General features: G+C 43.2%; 4 non-coding genes and 1 pseudogene across 4 annotated transcripts; all 5 read right to left on the bottom strand.

Annotated features, from left to right (window-relative positions):
- Positions 1–3294: 3294 nt before the first annotated feature.
- LOC113647352 lies at positions 3295–3413 on the bottom strand. Its single transcript, XR_003441652.1, has one exon. It is a non-coding gene; the product is annotated as a 5S ribosomal RNA (ribosomal RNA).
- A 2245-nt stretch (positions 3414–5658) lies between these two features.
- LOC125144823 lies at positions 5659–5774 on the bottom strand (annotated as a pseudogene).
- Positions 5775–13654: 7880 nt separating this feature from the next.
- Positions 13655–13773, bottom strand: LOC125142483. Its single transcript, XR_007141923.1, has one exon. It is a non-coding gene; the product is annotated as a 5S ribosomal RNA (ribosomal RNA).
- A 397-nt stretch (positions 13774–14170) lies between these two features.
- Positions 14171–14361, bottom strand: LOC125144879. Its single transcript, XR_007143249.1, has one exon. It is a non-coding gene; the product is annotated as a U2 spliceosomal RNA (small nuclear RNA).
- A 117-nt stretch (positions 14362–14478) lies between these two features.
- LOC125144890 lies at positions 14479–14593 on the bottom strand. The gene has a single exon (XR_007143260.1). It is a non-coding gene; the product is annotated as a U5 spliceosomal RNA (small nuclear RNA).
- Between the last annotated feature and the right edge of the window lie 2489 nt (positions 14594–17082).

The following is a 17082-nucleotide window of genomic DNA, read 5'->3' as shown; positions in this document are numbered from 1 at the left end:
CATGGCTACACGTGACCTCACGTGACGTCACGTGACGTGACCATAATACCCTATTCAAGTCTATGGGATGTTCGATCGTCGACTACGGGAAAACCGAAAATTCCATCGGAACTCTGAAATAAAAATTTGGTCCGGAGTAAGGTCCTAAAGAACCTGCCCGAGTTCGGTGTAAATCGCTCAAAAACTTGCAGAATTACAAACCTCAGAAGTTTATTATAGAAGTCTATGGGAAAAAAGGCCATTTTGAGCTTCCGAACCGGGAATGCCAGAATTCCGATCGCTTAGAAAAATAGAAGCAACAAACTTCAGACCAGGGTCTACGACATATCAGAATTTGGTGCATGTGGCTCGAACGCCCTAGGCCGCATTTTTCTAAATAAATTTTTGTCTAGGAAGAATAATAACTAGATTTGTAAAGTTCGTCGCGACAAACTTTGATGTTGGCTTTGACGGTGCAAGTATTCGCAAAGGCCGGGGCATTTTGGAGGCGAGTGGACAGTAAGATTGTGAAAGCTACTGGACCGCTAGGGTGCCAATACTTTTGATGGTGAGCTAACATGAGCATGTGACTTGACCACAGACAACCCGTGGGGAAGTTTCCCTCATTGTGCTGAGTGTTTTGATATGTCACATGTCCATGTTGTGCGAAATTTTTGATTTCTCTTGTTTTGGGGGCGGGGCTACACGTGACGTCACGTGACGTGACCAGAATACCCGTGGGACAGTTCCCCTCATTGTGCTGAGTGTTTTGATATGTCACATGTCCATGTTGTGCAAATTTTTGATTTCGCTTGGTTTGGGGGCGTAGCTACACGTGACGTCACGTGATGTGACCAGAATACCCGTGGGGCAGTTCCCCTCATTGTGCTGAGTGTTTTGATATGTCACATGTGTATGTTGTGCAAATTTTTGATTTCGCTTGTTTTGGGGGCGGGGCTACAACAATAATAATAATAATAATAATAATAATAATAATAATAATAATAATAATAATAATAATAATAAGTTCAAGTTTATTTATATAGCACATTTACAAACAGCCACACGGCTGACCAAAGTGCTTCACAGTTTGATATTTCAGATACACTTAAAAAATACACAATAAGATAGTACAAGAAACTAAAATAAGAATTATAAAAAAATTATTAAAAAAAATAAAATAAAACAAAATAAAATAGCCAGTTTAAGACCATAAGATATAACAGACATAAAACCCTGGGCAATCACGAAAAGGCCAGAGAAAATAAGTGGGTCTTTAGCATGGACTTAAAACTAGAAATGGTGGGTGCCATCCTAATCTCTAGTGGCAGGGAGTTCCATAATTTAGGACCGGCCACAGAAAAGGCACGCTCTCCTCTACGCTTGAGCCGTACACGAGGGACAACCAACAAAGCCTGGTCAGATGAACGGAGACTTCTAATAGGAAAATAGGGATGAAGAAGTTCAGATAGGTAGAGAGGAGCGATATTATGGAGAGACTTATAGACAAAGAGTAAAATCTTAAAATCTATTCTCTGAGAAATCAGAAGCCAGTGTAGAGATTTGAGAATGGGAGTGATGTGTTCATGTTTGCGACAACTGGAGAGAAATCTGGCAGCAGCATTTTGAACGAGCTGGAGACGCGTAATCTGAGTTTTAGATATACCGCAATATAAAGAGTTACAGTAATAATGTCACATGTCCATGTTGTGCAAATTTTTAATTTCGCTTGTTTTGGGGGCGGGACTACACGTGACGTCACGTGACGTGACCAGAATACCCGTGGGGCAGTTCCCCTCAATGTGCTGAGTGTTTTGATATGCCACATGTCCATGTTGTGCAAATGTTTGTTTACGCTTGTTTTGGGGGCGGGGCTACACGTGACCTCACGTGACGTCACGTGACCAGAATACACGTGGGGCAGTTCCCCTCATTGTGCTGAGTGTTTTGATATGTCACATATCCATGTTGTCCAAATTTTTAATTTTGCTTGTTTTAGGGGTGGGGTTACATGTGACATCATGTGACGTCACGTGACGTGACCAGAATACCCGTGGGGCAGTTCCTCTCATTGTGCTGAGTGTTTTGATATGTCAGATGTCCATGTTGTGCAAATTTTTGATTTCGCTTGTTTTGGGGCGTGGCTACACGTGACGTCACGTGGTGTCGAGTGACGTCACCAGAATATCCGGTGAGGTGCCAATACTTTTGGCAAAAAGTGGCTACTGAGGGTTTGGACATTTCATGTCAATACTGCAGTCATTATGGGATTCTACTTATTATTATACCGCGTGGATCACAGAGAGGGAAGCCGTGCCTGAGCTCTGCGCACGCTGTGTGTGTGCGAGCTGAGAGGAATTTTCGGAATTCCCCATTCAAGTCTATGGGATGTTCGATCGTCAACTACCGGAAAGCCGAAAATTCTGTCGGAACTCCGAAATAAAAACTTTGTCCGGAGTAAGGTCCTAAAGAACCTGTCCGAGTTCGGTGTAAATCGCTCAAAAATTTGCCGAGTTCTAAACCTCAAAAGTTTATAATGGAAGTCTATGGGAAAAAAGGCCATTTTGAGCTTCTGTACCGGGAATGCCGGAATTCCGATCTCTTAGAAAAATAGAAGCAACAAACCTCAGACCAGGGTCTACAACATATCCGAATTTGGTGCATGTGGCTCGAACGCCCTAGGCCGCATTTTTTTAAATAAATTTTTGTTTAAGAATAATAATAATAATAATAATAATAATGATAATAATAATAAAAATAATAAGCTTATAACGGAAATCGGAATGTTGGCTTCTGCATAGCCAACATAATAATAATAATAATAATAAGTATGCAAGAGAATAAGAATGTGCTTTGCAAGCACATTAATGAATGCCTATGTCAAAAGTTTACAGCACCTGGTATTCCCAGGCAGTCGCTTATCCAAGTACTGTTTTTTTTTTTTCCTTATTTATTTATTTATTTATTTATTTATTTATTTATTTATTTATTTATTGTAATTGTTGTTTTCTATCAAAACATTAGCTACAGGGTATAAATATTAAGATGTTGTTGTTAGAGAATTCAAACTGTAAAGTAAATGAATGCCTATGTCAAAAGCTTACAGCACTTGGTATTCCCAGGCAGTCGCCTATCCAAGTACTGTTTTTTCTTTTTCTTATTTCTTATTTATTTATTTATTTATTTATTTATTTATTTATTTATTTATTTATTTTAATTGTTGTTTTCTATCAAAACATTAGCTACAGGGTATGAATATTAAGATGTTGTTGTTAGAGAATTCAAACTGTAAAGTAAATGAATGCCTATGTTAAAAGCTTACAGCACCTGGTATTCCCATGCAGTCGCCTATCCAAGTACTAACCAGGCCCAACTCTGCTTAGCTTCCGAGATCGGACGAGATCGGGCATTCTCAGAGTGGAAAGGCCGTAAGCGAGAGGAAAGTTAGAATTTACATTTACATTTACAGCTTTTGGCAGACGCCCTTATCCAGAGCGACGTACATAAGTGCTTAAATCTCTAACATTGAATACATTAATGCTGGTTCACTAGGTTACTTACTTAAGATACCATGAGTTTAAAAGATTTGTTCAAAGTTAATGAAAAAGTGTCAAAGGTTTTTTTTTTTTTTTTTAAATGCAAAAGATAAGGAAAGAAGTGCTAGTTGAAGTGTTTCCTGAATAAGTGGCTCTTCAACCTCCGCTTGAAAATAGCCAGTGACTCAGCTGTCTGGACCTCTAGGGGAAGTTCATTCCACCACCTTGGTGCCAGAACAGAGAAGAGTCTTGTAGTATACTTGCCTCTTACCCTGAGAGATGGTGGAACCAGTCGAGCAGTGCTGGTAGATCGGAGGTTGCGGGGTGCAGTGCGAGGAATGATGAGGGCTTTGAGGGTGCTAAGAGGGAACTAGTCCATTTTTGGCTTTGTAGGCCAGCATCAGTGTTTTGAATCGGATGCGTGCAGCTACCGGAAGCCAGTGGAGGGATCGTAGCAGCGGCGTGCTATACGAGAACTTTGGCAGGTTGAAAACAAGCCGGGCAGCTGCATTTTGGATCATTGGATCAGTGCGTTGCAGTAATCCAGTCTAGAAATGACAAGAGACTGAACAGGTACCTGAGCAGTCTGTGTGGACAAAAATGGCCGAATCCTTCTAATGTTGTAGAGAAGAAACTGACATGAGCGAGTCACATTAGCAACATGAGAGGAAAAGGACAGTTGATTGTCCATGGTTACCCCCAGGTTGCGAGCTGTGGCTGAAGGGGAGATCAGATCGTTGTGCAAGGATATAGTCATCCATGATGAAATTTCTGCCAGACATGCTGAGATCCGGTCAGAAGCTGTGGCATCTGAGGGTGGGAAAGAGAAGATAAGTTGTGTATCATCAGCATAGCAGTGGTAAGAGAACCCATGTGATGAAATAACTTCCCCAAGAGAGTGAGTATACAGGGAGAAAAGAAGAGGACCAAGTACTGAGCCCTGTGGGACACCAGTGGAGAGTCTGCGTGGAGCAGATGTCACTCCCCTCTGATATCTGATATGAGCGTCCTTCCAGGTAGGAGGCAAACCATTCCCAAGCTGATCCGCAAATCCCAAGACTCTTGAGGGTGGATAAGAGAGTCTTTGAGGGTGGATAAGAGAGTCTTTAGTCTGGTTGACCGTATCAAACGCTGCTGAAAGGTCAAGGAGGATAAGGACGGATGACAGTTTGGCTGATCTAGCAGTATGTAGCTTCTCAGAGACATCCAAAAGGGCTGTCTCTGTAGAGTGAGCTGCTTTAAAGCCAGACTGTTTGGGATCTTTGAGGTTGTTCTGTGAGAGATAGACAGAGAGTTGATTATAGACAATGCGTTCAAGAATTTTTGAAAGAAATGAGAGAAGTGATACCGGTCTGTAGTTACTGATGTCTGATGGATCCAGAGCAGGTTTCTTTAGGATGGGAATAACCCTTGCTCTCTTGAAAGTAGTTGGAACCTGACCAGATGCTATGGATCTATTGACGATAGTGGAAATGAAGGGCAAGAGGTCTCGTGAGATGGTCTGGAGCATAGTGGTAAGGAGTGGATCCAATGGGCAGGTGGTAGGATTGCAGGACTAGATGAGTTGTAAAATCTCTTCTGCTGCCAAAGTTGAGAAATGTGACAACGAAGGTGTAGGGGAATGCATACTCTGAGATGTAAGTGCAGTCGGGGCTGAGGTGAAGGTCCGGCAGATTTCCTCAATCTTCTCCTGGTAGAAAGAAGCAAAGTCTTCTGTAGTCAAGGAGGATGAAGAAGGTGAACCCATTCATAAATTGTTTGTGTTTTTCTTATTTCTTCTTTCTTTCTTTCTTTCTTTCTTTCTTTCTTTCTTTATTTCTTTATTTCTTTCTTTATTTATTTAAACTGTTGTTTTCTATCAAAACATTGCCTACAGGGTATGAATATTAAGATGTTGTGGTTAGAGAATTCAAATAGTAAAGTAAATGAATGCCTATGTCAAAAGTTTACAGCACCTGGTATTCCCAGGCAGTCGCCTATCCGAGTACTGTTTTTACTGTTTTTTTTTCTTATTTCTTATTTATTTATTTATTTATTTATTTGCTTACTTGTTTATTTATTTATTTTAATTGTTATTTTCGATCAAAACATTAGCTACAGGGTATGAATATTAAGATTATATTGTTATTGTTAAGATTATAAAAGCTTACAGCACGTATTCCCAGGCAGTCGCCTATCCAAGTACTAATCAGGCCAAACTCTGCTTAGCTTCCGAGATCAGACGAGATTGGGCATTCTCAGAGTGGAATGCCTGTAAGCGAGAAGAAAGTTGGAATGGGACCCATTTATAAATTTTGTTTTTTCTTTTTTCTTATTTATTTATTGATTTATTTATTTATATATATATATATATATATATATATATATATATATATATATATATATATATATATATATATATATATTTATTTATTTATTTCTAATTGTTGTTTTCTATCAAAACATTAGCTACAGGGTATGAATATTAAGATGTTGTTGATAGAGAATTCAAACTGTAAAGTAAATGAATGCCTATGTCAAATGCTTACAGCACCTGGTATTCCCAGGCAGTCGCCTATCCAAGTACTAACCAGGCCCGACTCTACTTAGCTTCTGAGATTGGCCGTAAGCGAGAGGAAAATTGGAATGGGACCCATTTATAAATTGATTGTTTTTTCATTTTTCTTATTTATTTCTTTCTTTTTTTCCTAATTGTTGTTTTCTATCAAAACATTAGCTACAGGATATGAATATTAAGATGTTGTTGTTAGAGAATTCAAACTGTAAAGTAAATGAATGCCTATGTCAAAAGTTTACAGCACATGGTATTCCCAGGCAGTCGCCTATCCAAGTACTGTTTGTTTTTCTTATTTATTTATTTATTTATTTATTTATTTATTTATTTATTTAAATCGTTGTTTTCTATCAAAACATTAGCTACAGGGTATGAATATTAAGATGTTGTTAGAGAATTCAAACTGTAAAGTAAATGAATGCCTATGTCAAAAGCTTACAGCACCTGGTATTCCCAGGCAGTCCCCTATCCAAGTATTAACTGGGGACACAGTCGATGAGGAACAGCTGAAAGTTCTGAGCACACTTTGCAGATTAGAGGTTTGGGGCAGGTGCAAGAAATGAAAAGAAAGAAAAGAAAAGAAAAGGAGGTTTTGTCTTTTTTTAAACCATGTAATTGTGCACCAATGGTGTTGTTTTCTATCAAAACATTAGCTACAGGGTCTGCTTAGCTTCCGAGACCAGACGAGATCAGGCATTCTTAAAGTGGAATGGCCGTAAGTTAGAGGAAAGTTGGAATGGAACCCAATTATAAATTAGTTGTGTTTTTTTTTCTTCTTTCTCTTTTCTGTTGTTGTTTTCCATCAAAACATTAGCTACAGGGTATGAATATTAAGATGTTGTTGTTAGAGAATTCAAATAGTAAAGTAAATGAATGCCTATGTCAAAAGTTTACAGCACCTGGTATTCCCAGGCAGTCGCCTATCTAAGTACTGTTTTTTTTTTTCTTATTTCTTATTTATTTATTTGCTTATTTATTTATTTTAATTGTTGTTTTCTATCAAAACATTAGCTACAGGGTATGAATATTAAGATGTTGTTAGAGAATTCAAACTGTAAAGTAAATGAATGCCTATGTCAAAAGCTTACCATCCATCCATCCATCCATCCATTTTCTACCGCTTATCCGGGGCCGGGTCGCGGGGGCAGCACCCAGACTTCCCTTTCCCCAGACACTTCCTCCAGCTCTTTCGAGGGAATACCGAGGCGTTCCGAGGCTAGCCGAGAGACATAGTCCCTCCAGCCTGTCCTAGGTTTTCCCCGGGGCCTCCTCCCGGTCGGACATGCCCGGAACACCTCCCTAGGGAGGCGTACAGGAGGCATCCGAAACAGATGCCCGAGCCACCTCAGCTGACCCCTCTCAATGTGGAGGAGCAGCGGCTCTACTCTGAGCTCCTGCCGAGTGACTGAGCTCCTCACCCTATCTCTAAGGGTGCGCCCAGCCACCCTGCGGAGGAAACTCATTTCGGCCGCCTGTATCCGGGATCTTGTCCTTTCGGTCATGACCCAAAGCTCATGACCATAGGTGAGGGTAGGAACATAGATCGACTGGTAAATAGAGAGCTTTGCCTTGCGGCTCAGCTCTTTCTTCACCACAAAAGATCGGTATATCGACCGCATCACTGCAGAAGATACACCGATCCGCCTGTCGATCTCCCGCTCCATCCTTCCCTCAGTCGTGAACAGGACCCCAAGATACTTAAACTCCTCCACTTGAGGCAGGAGCTCTCCACCAACCTGAAGGGGGCAAACCACCCTTTTCCGGCTGAGAACCATGGCCTCGGACTTGGAGGTGCTGATTCTCATCCCCGCTGCTTCACACTCGGCTGCAGACTGTCCCAGTGCATGCTGAAGGTCCTGATTTGAAGAAGCCAACAGGACAACATCATCTGCAAAAAGCAGAGACGAAATCCTGTGGTCCCCAAACCGGAATCCCTCCGGCCCCCGACTGCGCCTAGAAATCCTGTCCATATAAATAATGAACAGGACCGGTGACAAAGGGCAGTCCTGCCGGAGTCCAACATGCACCCGGAACAAGTCTGACTTACTGCCGTCAATGCGAACCAAACTCCTGCTCCAGTCATATAGGGACCGGACAGCCCTTAGCAGAGGGCCCCGAACCCTGACCCTTACTCATATGCCCTTATATGGATTTTCCCCCTTTCTCGATTTCCTATTATTTTCAGCCTTTTTCGTCATTGTATTAAAAAAATATGCTCAAGACAGCTCTACTTCCTTGTTGTTATCACATTTGTCGCTCAGCCTTTCATGACAGACACTTCGTGGACTTATCTTCTCCTCAGCTACAATGAGTAAGTTTTCCTCATTTCTGCTCTTACTATTCTACTTGATTGAGTGTCTAAATGATTATTGTTAATGTTATTTAACTGGCATATTCTACTTGGTTATATTGTATTGCTTTGCTGTTGTTGCCAAGCTTTGCTATTACTGTGTATATTGCTGGAGCCCTTAATGCTGGCTCCTTCTTAAGCTTTGTTAAACTTTTGACCTTTATTATGATCTCAGTCTGGCCTTCAGAATGGGCTTGCTCATTGCATTCTTTAAGCCTTAGTTCCTTTATCTTATCAGGGCTACTCCTTTTTCTTCTTAGGTTCTCAGACTCAGGGTCAGCCAATTCGTCCTGGTCACACCATCTGGATTTCTCGGTCTACTCTCTACAGGAGGCCAGTTCCTGCTGAGGTCCTGGCCAGTTATCGCCGTTATCAGCTGCGTCATCTTTCTCAGGAGTTCTGTTCTTTCCTGGAGCGCCTGTACTCCCCTACACTCCCATATCATCCTCTCTTGCCTTTTAACATTGTGCAGGCACCTTTGACTTGCTCTTCTTCTACTCAAACACCTCTGGCTCCTATCCTGGTGGATCAACGGATGCAAACAGATGGTTGTCCTCATGCTGAACCCTGTTGCCCTAGGCTGACAACTCCTGCCTCTCCTCCACGTATCTCTTCTCCTCCCATTGCCTATATCGGTCCCCTGCCAGCTCCTACCTCTCCTCCTCGTGTCTCATCTCCTCACTTTGGCTATATTCCCTCTCTCTCTCCTAGTTTAGCTTTTTCTCCCTCTAACTCTGAGCCTGGCTCCCCCGGCTTTGTTCCTTCTTCCCCTTCTCCTAGGCCTGGATCCCCAGACTATACTCCCATTTCTCCCATGCCTGACAGCTCTGGTTATTACTGTTTGTTTGCGATAAACTTCTCTTTCTCTTTTATACTTCTTCTGAGTCCTGTGTGGTTTATTTGCATTAACTATTTATTCTTATTATGACATCTGAGCTCTATACCCATATATCCTATGATAACAATCATAATAAGTCCTTGGATATGCTCCTTTGGGGCACTTAATACATCATAGAATTTTCACAACATCATCAACCAAGACAGCCCCACAACATCCAGAGACTTAGGGTACTCAGGGCGGATCTCATCCACCCCCGGTGCCTTGCCACCGAGGAGCTTCTCAACTACCTCAGTGACCTCAGCTTGGGGGATGGACGAGTCCACAACCAAGCCCTCCACCTTTGCTTCCTCAATGGAAGACATGTTGGTGGGGTTGAGGAGATCCTCGAAGTACTCCTTCCACCGTCTGAGGATGTCACCAGTCGAAGTCAGCAGATTCCCACTCGCACTGTAAACAGTGTGAGCAGGGCACTGCTTCCCCCTCCTGAGGCGCCGGACGGTTTGCCAGAATTTCTTCGAGGCCAACCGATAGTCCTTCTCCATGGCCTCACCGAACTCCTCCCAGACCCGAGTTTTTGCCTCTGCAACCACCCGGGCTGAAGCTCGCTTGGCCCTCCGGTAACTATCAGCTGCCTCCGGAGTCCCCCGAGCCAACCAGGCTCGATAGTACCCCTTCTTCAGCTTGACGGCATCCCTTACTTCCGGGGTCCACCACCAGGTTTGGGGATTGCCACCACGACAGGCAACGGAGACCTTACGGCCACAGCTCTGTGCGGCTGCATCGACAATAGAGGTGGAGAACATGGTCCACTCGGACTCAATGTCTCCAACCTCCCTCGGGATCTGGTTGAAGCTCTGCCGGAGGTGAGAGTTGAAGATCTCTCTGAAAAGAGACTCTGCCAAATGTTCCCAGCGGACCAAACAGTACGTTTGGGTCTGCGAAGTCTGTCCAACTTCCTCCCCTGCCATCGGACCCAACTCACCACCAGGTGGTGATCAGTTGACAGCTCCGCCCCTCTCTTTACCCGAGTGTCCAAGACATACTGCCGGAGGTCAGATGAAACAACCACAAAGTCGATCATCGACTTCTGACCTAGGGTGTCCTGGTGCCATGTGTACTGATGGACACCCTTATGCTTGAACATGGTGATCGTTATGGACAAACTGTGACTAGCACAGAAGTCCAATAACAGAACACCACTCGGGTTCAGTTCGGGGGGGCCATTCCTCCCAATCACGCCCCTCCAGGTGTCACTGTCTCTGCCCACGTGAGCGTTGGAGTCCCCAAGTACAACGATGGAGTCCCCGGTCGGGGCACTTTCTAGCACCCCTCCCAGAGATGCCAAGAAGGTCGGGTACTCTACACTGCCGTTTGGCATAAAAGCACAAATAACAGTGAGAGACCTCTCCCCGACCCGAAGTCGCAGGGAAATGACCCTCTCGTTCACCGGGGTGAACTCCAACACATGGCTGCTGAGCTGGGGGGCTATGAGCAAGCCCAACCAGCCCGGCGACTCTCACCGCGGGCAACTCCAGAGTAGTAGAGAGTCCAGCCTCTCTCAAGGAGTTGGTTTCCAGAGCCCAAGCTGTGCGTGGAGGCGAGCCCAACTATCTCTAATCGGTATCTCTCAACCTCCCGCACCAGCTCAGGCTCCTTCCCCCCCAGTGAGGTGACATTCCATTCCTTCGACTGCCACCCAATCCACATTGCACCAGCCCCTTACGGTTTCTCCTGCAGGTGGTGGGCCCACAGGAGATTGGCCCCACGTCGCTCCTTCGGGCTGAGCCTGGCCGGGCCCCGTGGGGTAAGACATATTTACATTTACATTTACAGCATTTGGCAGACGCCCTTATCCAGAGCGACATACATAAGTGCTTAAATCTCTAACATTGAATATATTAATGCTGGTTCACTAGGTTACATACTTAAGATACCATGAGTTTAAAACATTTGTTCAAAGTTACAATGAAAAAGTGTCAAAGGTTTTTTTTTTTTTTTCTGCAAAAGATAAGGAAAGAGGTGCTAGTTGAAGTGTTTCCTGAATAAGTAGGTCTTCAACCGCCGCTTGAAAATAGCCAGTGACTCAGCTGTCTGGACCTCTAGGGGAAGTTCATTCCACCACCTTGGTGCCAGAACAGAGAAGAGTCTTGTAGTATACTTGCCTCTTACCCTGAGAGATGGTGGGACCAGTCGAGCAGTGCTGGTAGATCGGGGGTTGCGGGGTGCAGTGCGAGGAATGATGAGGGCTTTGAGGTAAGAGGGAGCTGGTCCATTTTTGGCATTGTAGGCCAGCATCAGTGTTTTGAATCGGATGCGTGCAGCTACCGGAAACCAGTGGAGGGATCGCAGCAGCGGGGTGGTATACGAGAACTTTGGCAGGTTGAAAACAAGCCGGGCAGCTGCATTTTGGATCATTTGCAGAGGATGGATTGCTTTCATAGGTAGACCTGCCAGCAGTGCATTGCAGTAATCCAGTCTAGAAATGACAAGAGACTGAACAAGTACCTGAGCAGTCTGTGTGGACAAAAATGGCCGAATCCTTCTAATGTTGTAGAGAAGAAACCGACATGAGCGAGTCACATTAGCAACATGAGAGGAAAAGGACAGTTGATTGTCCATGGTTACCCCAAGGTTGCGAGCTGTGGCTGAAGGAGAGATCAGATCGTTGTGCAAGGCTATAGCAAGATCAGGACCTGGGGATGAATCACCTGGGATGAACAGCAGTTCAGTTTTGCTAGGATTGAGCTTTAACTGATGAGCAGTCATCCATGATGAAATTTCTGCCAGACATCCGGTCAGAAGCTGTGGCATCTGAGGGTGGGAAAGAGAAGATAAGTTGTGTATCATCAGCATAGCAGTGGTAAGAGAACCCATGTGATGAAATAACTTTCCCAAGAGAGTGAGTATACAGGGAGAAAAGAAGAGGACCAAGTACTGAGCCCTGTGGGATGCCAGTGGAGAGTCTGCATGGAGCAGATGTCACTCCCCTCCATGTTACCTGATATGAGCGTCCTTCCAAGTAGGAGGCAAACCATTCCCAAGCTGATCCGCAAATCCCAAGACTCTTGAGGGTGGATAAGAGAGTCTTGTGGTTGACCGTGTCAAACGCTGCTGAAAGGTCAAGGAGGATAAGGACAGATGACAGTTTGGCTGATCTAGCAGTATGTAGCTTCTCAGAGACATTCAAAAGGGCTGTCTCTGTAGAGTGAGCTGCTTTAAAGCCAGACTGTTTGGGATCTTGGAGGTTGTTCTGTGAGAGATAGACAGACAGTTGATTATAGACAATAAAACTATTGATTATAGATTATAGAATTTTTGAAAGAAATGAGAGAAGTGATACCGGTCTGTAGTTACTGATGTCTGATTGATCCAGAGCAGGTTTCTTTAGGATGGGACCCTTGCTCTCTTGAAAGTAGTTGGTACCTGACCAGATGCTATGGATGCTAAGGGAGGGTGATCCAATGGGCAGGTGGCAGGATTGCAGGACTGGATGAGTTGTAAAATCTCTTCTGCTGCCACAGTTGAGAAATGTGACAACGAAGGTGTAGGGGAATGCATACTCTGAGATGTAAATGCAGTCGGGGCTGAAGTGAAGGTCCGGCAGATTTCCTCAATCCTTTCCTGGTAGAAAGAAGCAAAGTCTTCTGCAGTCAGGGAGGATGAAGAAGGTGGGGCCGGGGGGTTGAGCAGAGAAGAGATGATGTTGTGGAATTTCCGAGGGTCATGTGAGGAAGCTTCAAGCTTTTCCTTGTAGAAGGAAGTCTTGGCAGAAGTCACATCTGAGGAGAACTTGACAAGAAGTGTTCTGTAAAAATCTAGATCTGCATCAAGTTGTGATTTCTTCCACTTTCTCTCTTCGATTGTTGCGCAGCACATCTGAAAGCCAAGGAGCAGAACAAGTTTTCTTGGGTTTAGTGAACATAGGGCAGAGGAAGTCCATAGTTGAGGAAAGAGATGAGAGGAAAGTATCTGTGGCTGAGTCCAAGGGTAGTGAGGAAAAAGACTCAGTATCAGGAAGGGAAGAAAGAGTGCCAGAAGCTACAGATGAAGGGGAGACAGAGTGAAGGTTGCGGCGAGTAAGATCGAGGGGGTAAGAGGTAGTGAGGTAGAGGTAGACCCAGCCGCCAGGTGCTCGCATGTGAGCCCCAACCCCGGGCCTGGCTCCAGGGAGAGGGCCCCGGTTGCGCCATACCGGGCGACGTCACGGACCTTGTTTTAATTTTCTTCATAAGGGTTTTTGAACCGCTCTTTGTCTGGCCTGTCACCTAGGACCTGTTTGCCTTGGGAGACCCTACCAGGGGCAGAAAGCCCCAGACAACATAGCTCCTAGGATCATTCAGGCACGCAAACCCCTCCACCACAATAAGGTGGCGGTTCAAGGAGGGGCTTACAAAAGCTTACAGCACCTGGTATTCCCAGGCAGTCGCCTATCCAAGTACTAACCAGGCCCGACTCTGCTTAGCTTCCGAGATCAGACGAGATCAGGCATTCTTAGAGCGGAATGGCCGTAAGCGAGAGCAACGTTGGAATGGAACCCATTCATAAATTGTTTGTGTTTTTCTTTTTTCTTATTTTTTCTTTCTTTCTTTCTTTCTTTCTTTCTTTCTTTCTTTCTTACTTTATTTCTTTATTTAAATTGTTGTTTTCTATCCAAACATTACCCACAGGGTATGAATATTAAGATGTTGTTGTTAGAGAATTCAAATAGTAAAGTAAATGAATGCCTATGTCAAGAGCTTACAGCACCTGGTATTGCCAGGCAGTCGCCTATCCAAGTACTAACTGGGGACACAGTCGATGAGAAACAGCTGAAAGTTATGAGCACACTTTGCAGATTAGAGGTTTGGGGCAGGTGCAAGAAAAGAAAAAAAAAGAAAATAAAAGGAGGTTTTTTCTTTTTTTAAACCGTGTAATGGTGCACCAAGCCTGGATGTACTGCAATACCAGGGCGAAGCGTGGAGCGGACGGAGCAAGCCCCTGTTCCGACTCCCAGCTCTAAAAATCCATTTAATGTGTAGTCCTCATATAGAGGACGTATCAGATATTAAACTGATAAGAACAGATACTACACTTGATCTTAGCCAAAAGGCCGAGAAGCGATAACCCGTTATTCCCTCTGACTGGCAGACAGCTAGCTGCCAGATGCTAGCAGACAAACAGTAGGTGATAACTAGGCCTACTCCTCAAGGCACTTTGATCTGATATTACAACCACTTATAGCCTTGCAACTGCAAAGCCCACAAAAATATGCTGAACTCATCGACGTTCCTCTCCGTGGAAATCTTTAGTAAAAGGCGAAAGATTTGTGCGTGAATGAAGAGAAACCCGAGCTACTAAAGAAGGCCGAGCAGGCCCTGGATAACCGTATCGGAGGTGAACAAAGCAGGATTAGGGTAAGGTCCACCCCTTGTCAGTATTGAAGCCAGTGTAAAGTCTTGCATTTGGATAGAAAAGGGCTGGGGATACAGTCGATGAGAAACAGCTGAAAGTTATGAGAAGAAATTGCAAATTAAAGGTTTGGGGCAGGTGCAAGAAAAGAAAAGAAAAGAAAAGAAAAGAATAGAAAGAAAAGAAAAGAAAAGAAAAGAAAAGGAGGTTTTGACTTTTTTTTAAACCATGTAATGGTGCAACAATGGTGTTGTTTTCTATCAAAACATTAGCTACAGGGTCTGCTTAGCTTCCGAGATCAGACGAGATCAGGCATTCTTAGAGTGGAATGGCTGTAAGTTAGAGAAAAGTTGGAATGGAACCCAATTATAAATTGTTTTTTTTTTTCTTCTTTCTCTTTTTTGTTGTTGTTTTCTATCAAAACATTTGCTACAGGGTATGAATATTAAGATGTTGTTGTTAGAGAATTCAAATAGTAAATGAATGCCTATGTCAAAAGTTTACAGCACCTGGTATTCCCAGGCAGTCAACTATCCAATTACTGTTTTTTTTTTCTATTTATTTATTTATTTATTTATTTATTATTTTTTTAAATTCTTGTTTTCTATCAAAACATTAGCTACAGGGTATGAATATTAAGATGTTGTTAGAGATTCAAACTGTAAAGTAAATGAATGCCTATGTCAAAAGTTTACAGCACCTGGTGTTCCCAGGCAGTCGCCTATCCAAGTACTAACCAGGCCCGACTCTGCTTAGCCTCCGAGATCAGACATTCTTTTTTTTTCAATCAATAGAATAGAAGAAATTTCAATCAATAGAATACGATAAATAATACAATAAAAATGTAAGTTTTCCTTATACAATCACATTTACATCAAATTTTAAAAATGTCATACATCATATATCATACATTTACAAAAACATTAGTTCACACCTCTCCTTCACTCCCCGGCAGCTTCCACGTTAAATCTTTTAAAACACAACAAACATGTGAAGTAAAGACATTATAAAAAGCATCCAACTTATTTTAGCATTTAAAATACACATACAGTCTCTCCATATACACTTCTGTTTTGCTCCAAAACCTAGTCCAAACATCCAACACAAATTTTTCCTTTTTGGCCACAATTCAGTCAGGACCACTTGAGTCAAAATAAAGACAATTCTTTGAAATATTTAAATTTTTTATTTGCAAGCTTATGAAATTTACATTTGGCGGTATGGCTCTGTTCTGAATTCCCCTTCCTTTTCATGAGCTCAATGAAAGCTAGTCAGGGAACAGCAGCAGCTTCGTGGGGGGACAATCTCCCATTAAGTGGGAAAGCAGCCAGACAAAATTCCCCCCAAAACAGACCATACCAGGCAATCCTCCCTGGCTCTTCATGCTAACTGAAGCAGAGGATTAAAGCGAGCTTTTGACTAGCCAAACTTATTAGTATAATACCAACAGAGCAGAGGACATGTTATCAGGCACGGAAAGCAGTTCCTTTACCATTTACTAGCAACCACTGACCATTAACATTTTTTTTAAAAAAACAAACGAAAAAAAAACAAAACAACGGAAGGCTCAGTGCCTGTATACGATTCAAGGCTGCAGAAGACTCCAGATCATCATGAACATCATGCCATCCCAATTTCCCAAGGAGCAACCAGAACCTTTAACGTTCCACTCCTGGTTCAGCTACCTTAGGGACAGCAGCAGAGGAGGAGAGCTAGCAGCAGCAGAAAAGGAGAGCTAGCAGCAGCAGAGGAGGAGAGCTAGCGTAGCAGCAGCAGAGCTAGCTCAATCACAAACAGAACACGAGAACCAAGTGCCTCCTCCCTGAATATCCTGAGTAGCCATCTCTAGCTCTAGAATCCATCCAACAACCCAAATAAGGAGACTTCCAAAAGACCCAACAAGAAATCCAGTCATAACTTCCTTTTCCAACAATTTCAGGTTCTTTAAAGGCAGAAAGCAAATTATAGGCAAACTAATGAGTAGTCAAACAAACACTCCTGCGAAAACCTTGGATAAGTCCAGCTATTAAATAATTGAAGAAGCAGCGGTTAGGATGCTTCTCGGGGCCTTTCCAGCTTTGGAACATTTATTTATTTATTTATTTATTTATTTATTTATTTATTTATTTGTAACGAACAGAAACAATACAAGCAGGGCCAGGAGCCATTGATTATCAATCCAAAGGTCACTATCTTTCGCTGGACACTGCTACAGAGAAGAGATAAATTTAATCAAGCTTTTCATTTTCATTGCTGGCTAAAATTTAACCATGTCAAGTTAAGAAGTTAAACCATTTGCCAGTAATTTATATATTTATTTATTTATAATTTATTATTTCCTGCATAACGTATCATAACAGCCTAGCGAGGCACAGCGTGACGCAACATAACGCCTAGCAAGTCATGGCATATCATATCATAACTGCCTAGTAGG

Source organism: Tachysurus fulvidraco, chromosome 6 (genome assembly GCF_022655615.1).
Source record: "Tachysurus fulvidraco isolate hzauxx_2018 chromosome 6, HZAU_PFXX_2.0, whole genome shotgun sequence".
In the NCBI taxonomy this organism is placed as follows: domain Eukaryota; kingdom Metazoa; phylum Chordata; class Actinopteri; order Siluriformes; family Bagridae; genus Tachysurus; species Tachysurus fulvidraco.
The sequence above is the reverse complement of the archived record's forward strand: the minus strand, read 5'-3'. Positions and strand labels throughout refer to the sequence as shown.